General features: G+C 39.8%; 1 long non-coding RNA gene across 1 annotated transcript; it reads right to left on the bottom strand.

The window, feature by feature from the left end:
• Positions 1-147: 147 nt before the first annotated feature.
• Positions 148-4,033, bottom strand: LOC106883382 (uncharacterized). Its single transcript, XR_001411124.2, has 2 exons — positions 3,528-4,033; positions 148-194 (listed from the first exon to the last, which is right to left on the bottom strand). It is a non-coding gene; the product is annotated as an uncharacterized LOC106883382 (long non-coding RNA).
• Positions 4,034-5,180: the final 1,147 nt, after the last annotated feature.

The raw sequence follows: 5,180 nt of genomic DNA, 5'->3' as shown, positions 1-5,180 counted from the left end.
ATGCTATATGCATATATTCATACATATATATAAGTGTGTGTATATATATATATATATATATATATATATATAACGTAAGATGAAATGTCCTGTTATTTGTAATCTAAAGTATTTTATTATGCAGCAATAAATAATGCGAACTACTCACCGGGGATAACATTAGAAGTGTGTAACGGGCACCCCTTTCTTTAAAACTGAAAGTGAAAGTAAAAGAAAACGTTAACTAAATAATTAAAAAGATATTTTTTGTAATAGCTACATAAATGATATTCAATCTATTAAAATCGGTCCATTGTAAAAGCAGTATCTTAGGATATTCGTCTTGAAGATCTTCCATCCATCCATCCATCTTCTCAGCTCACTGTTGCCTGTAGAGACGTGAGGGGTAGATTTCTCGAGAAATTCCGCCATAGGGTCCTATAAGAAGCAACCATTAACACTTTCTGGCTGGTTTCTCAAGCGTGATCAACTGAGATTATGAACATTATTGCAACCATTTCATTCTCCATCTCCTGCCAGTTGGCTCGGTTTGAAAAATCCGTCTCGCGATGCTTCCCTGTAAGTTTCTGATCACGTGTCTGTAATACCGAGGCTGTGATTTCTCAATGCCGAGAAGTAGCGACTCGAATTAGAGAAACTTTCTTCACAAGATACTGTATCACACGAATACTCAGTTAACCGAAAAGAACTTTTAAAAGACAACCTTTCTTTACAAGGTCGTCTTTCATGGCTTTCAGTCAAAGAGATACTACAACTGATCAGAGAGACAGAACGTACAGAGAAAACTTCAAAGAACTCTGCTCTGATTCGAAAGAACTCACTGATACATCTAATTTCTTCGCAAAGCAACACTGTAACAATATTACTCTTTTACTCTTTTACTTGTTTCTGTCATTTGACTGCGGCCATGCTGGAGCACCGCATTTAGTTGAGCAAATCGACCCCAGGATTTATTCTTTGTAAAGCTAGTACTTATTCTATCGGATCTCTTTTGCCGAACCGCTAATTTACGGAGACGTAAACACACCAGCATCGGTTGTCAAGTGATGTGGGGGTGGGGGACAAATACAGACAAACATACACACACATATATACACACATATATATATATATATATATATATATATATATATATATATATATATACGACAGGCTTCTTTCAGTTTCCGTCTACCAAATCCACTCACAAGGCTTTGGTCGGCCCTAGGCTATAGTAGAAGACACTTGCCCAAGGTGCCACGCAGTGGGACTGAACCCGGAACCATGTGGTTGGTAAGCAAGCTACTTACCACATAGCCACTCCTACGCCTATATTTCATAATACTCTTTTTATTGATTAAACAAGAGGGTTGGCAGTGTCTTTGTCTTATTTTCCTAGGTTTCTGTGACTGGTGAGATGGAGGGTTGTATCCTCAAACCGGATGTCTGACAAAAATGTTTTTGGCCGAGCTAACTCCGCTCAAGGCATTCATGAAGCATGTAGTGAAATAAAACCAGACGGTGAATTAAAATTACCACTGAAGTAGGCCATGGTGGGATTTGAACTCAGAAGGCAAAGAGCCGAAAGAAATGCCACAAAGCATTCCATGCAACATTCTGACAATCTTGCCTGTTCACCGCCCTATGTTGACACTTTATTTATCATATCGAGGAAACGGAAGGCCAAGTCGAGCTTGGAGGGATCTCAACACAAAGCAGGGATAAATACTACAAGGTATTTTGTCTATCATTTCTACAGACTTTTCCACTAATTAATAAAGCAAGTAGAGTAATAATTTTTTTTTTAATGTTTTTTTCTTCGTTTCACTTTGTTCCTGTCCGCTTAACTGTAAATGAGTAACCTTGCGAGTGACTGGCACTTTCGAGCCTTGTGCCTAGAGTAGAAAAGAATATTTGGCTGGGAGATTCACTTTCGTTGAGTTCCTAGGACCCCGAGACGTTATTTACCTTCTTGACCTTCTATGCTCAAATGTCGCCATGGTTAATTTTGCTTTTCATCCTTTTGAGGTTAATTAAATACCAGTCAAGTACTTTGGTTGATATAACCGAAGACCCATTAACCTCAAAAATTGCTGGTCTTGTGCCGAAATTAGAAATCGCTTTAGTTGTGGCACTTTACGCTCTAAGTTCAAATCCCACCTAGATCGACTTTGCTTTCCTTCCTCTGAGATTGATAAAATACTACTACTGATACTCCGTTGATTACGACCACGATGGTTCCAGTTGGTCTGATCAACGGGACAGCCACTTCGTTAAATTAACGTGCAAGTGGCTAAGCACTCCTCCACAGACGCACGTACCCTTAACATAATTCATAGGGAGATTCAGCGTGAGATAGAATATGACAAAGCCGGCCCTTTGAATTACAGGTACAACTCATTTTTTCCAGCTGAATGAGCTGGAACAACGTGAAATAAAGTGTCTTGCTCAAGGACAGATCGCCCTGCCGGAAATCGAAATCACGACCTTACGATCGTGAGGCAAACACCCTAAACACTAAGCGACGTGCCTTCATGATTGGTGAGATGAATACTTGTTGAGTATTGCTTGCTGGCACTCTGTTGCTTACGACATCGAGGGTTCCAGTTGATCCGACCAACGGAACAGCCTGCTCGTGAAATTAATGTGCAAGTGGCTGAGCACTCCACAGACACGTGTACCCTTAACGTAGTTCTCGGGGATATTCAGCGTGACATAGTGTGACAAGGTTGGCCCTTTGAATTACAGGCACAACAGAAACAGGAAGTAAGAGTGAGAGAAAGTTGTAGTGAAAGAATTCAGCAGGGTTCGCCACCATCCCCTGCCAGAGCCTCGTGGAGCTTTAGGTGTTTTCGCTCAATAAACACTCACAATGCCCGGTCTGGGAATTGAAACCGCGATCTTATGACCGCGAGTCCGCTGCCCTAACCACTGGGCCATTGCGCCTCCACACTTGTTGAGTACTTGGGGGTAAATCTAATCAGCTATATTCATTCCACTGCATTATAATAAATCTAGTGAAGGCGGCGAGGTGGCAGGATCGTTGGCATGATGAGGGAAATGCTTATTTCGTCCGTCTTCATGTTCTGAGTTCAAATTTCGCCGAGGTCGACTTTGCCTTTCATCTTCTCGGTAATCGATAAAATAAGTACCAGTTGAGTACTGGAGTCGATTTTATCGACTAATCCTCTTCACCCGAATTCTATGTCTTGTGCCTATAACAGAAATGATTGAAATAAATCCAGTGTACTGGATTTGACTTTGTACTGAGATGCTCAGCACAGATTTTTTCTTTAAATCAATATTAAATAATGGAAAATTGTGGATTTCATACAGCTGCACAAAGAAGAAATTAATCTACAGAGCAATTAGCTTTTCTTTGTTAATTTATCAGTCGAAAGGAATAATATATGAAAACATAAATTAAATTTGAAATATGTTAGTACGCGTAAACCTTTCGTTTTTGAACTGAGTAAATGAAGAAGTCAACATATAAGAATTATAAAAATAAAAATCGATTCTTAAACCGAAATGTCACCTGTACGTACCTGCCTGTAATTTGCAAAAATTCCTTTTTGAAGTACAAATGCATCCCTAGGCTATTCGACATCTGAGATTTCTGTTTTCAAATATTCATGGAAAAGAAAGAACAATATATAAATGATTTCTTTCAAAAGTAACACAGCAGTGAAAGTCACGCTCAAATGCAGAATCAGAAGAAACAACGAAGTGCCAAACTAAACTATTTTACAATAACTATTTTCAAGGCTGCGTGCTGGTAGAATCGTTAGCAAGCTGCGGAAAATATTTAACGGCATTTCACCTGTCTCGAGTTTCAGTGTGCCTTTCAGCTTTTCGAGGTCGATAAAATAAGTACCAGTTGAGCACTTACCCTTCCGCCACCAAATTGCTGGGCTTGAACCAAAATTTGGAACCAATACTTAACTATGTTGTTTGTAGATTCCTATTCTGAATCTCATCTTTGTTGGACGTATTTTAAAACAATCTGTAGTCAACGAAATATTGTTGGCACTCCGTCGCTTACGACGTCAAGGGTTCCAGCTGATCCGATCAACGGAACAGCCTCCTCGTGAAATTAACGTGCAAGTGGCTGAGCACGCCACAGACACGTGTACCCTTAACGTAATTCTCGGGGATATTCAGCGTGACACAGTGTGACAAGGCTGACCCCTTGAATTACAGGCACAACAGAAACAGAAGTAAGAGTGAGAGAAAGTTGTGGTGAAAGGATACAGCAGGGTTCGCCACCATCCCCTGCCAGAGCCTCGTGGAGCTTTAGGTGTTTTCGCTCAATAAACACTCACAACACCCGGTCTGGGAATCGAAACCGCGATCCTATAACCGTGAGTCCGCTGCCCTAACCACTGGGCCATTGCGCCTCCACTAGAAGTAATATACGGGTGACGATTCAACCAAATGTACTCTTCCGTACAACACTAAAGTAGGTGCTGGATAAGAAATAATAACTGAAAAGCTTAAATGAAAGTCTATGGGACAAATTTGATCATTCTAATTCTTGTTAAGTACGAGAAAGGCTATGATTCACTGACACAGTCTTACTTAATCTTTTCCTTCCCTATGGAGCATAGGCCATCGACAACTTTTATCCACCGCTCTCGAATCTGGCGTGTCTTTTCCTCTGCCAGGTCTTGTTGATTTTTGATTTGTCATCGATGCTTCTGTTATTTTGCTTTTCTTCTAAGTAGAGACACCACTTTAAAGTGTTTCGTCGAATAAATAGATTCCAATACATAAGTACCGATGTAGCTAAGATGAATGATTGCCTGTCTTGGTATTTGAAGAGACACACACGATAATGTACGAGATAGTAACATCCACCCAAGTTCTTAACACGTTGGTTTCCCGGGCGACCTTGATAGTATGTTTGCAAGACCTACCTGATCTTTCGGTGGGTCGCACCGTTATTTCTTTTCTATCAGCCTTTTGGAAGCTGCAACGCTATAATTGCTTAATTTTGTGATTACGAATTTCTTTTATGAATTTCTTTTGTTTTTCTTTTCATTTTCCCATTTATAACATACTGAGTTTCGTCATGAGGGAAAATAAAAGACCTAACAAACAAAATATAATTGGCAATACGGAAGGGAAAGAAAAACATTTTATTTACGACGGAAAGCAAAATAGTTTTTTTTTCTTTGTTTTTAAGATTTAAAGAAAAC

Source organism: Octopus bimaculoides, chromosome 7 (assembly GCF_001194135.2).
Source record: "Octopus bimaculoides isolate UCB-OBI-ISO-001 chromosome 7, ASM119413v2, whole genome shotgun sequence".
NCBI lineage: Eukaryota > Metazoa > Mollusca > Cephalopoda > Octopoda > Octopodidae > Octopus > Octopus bimaculoides.
The sequence above is the reverse complement of the archived record's forward strand: the minus strand, read 5'-3'. Positions and strand labels throughout refer to the sequence as shown.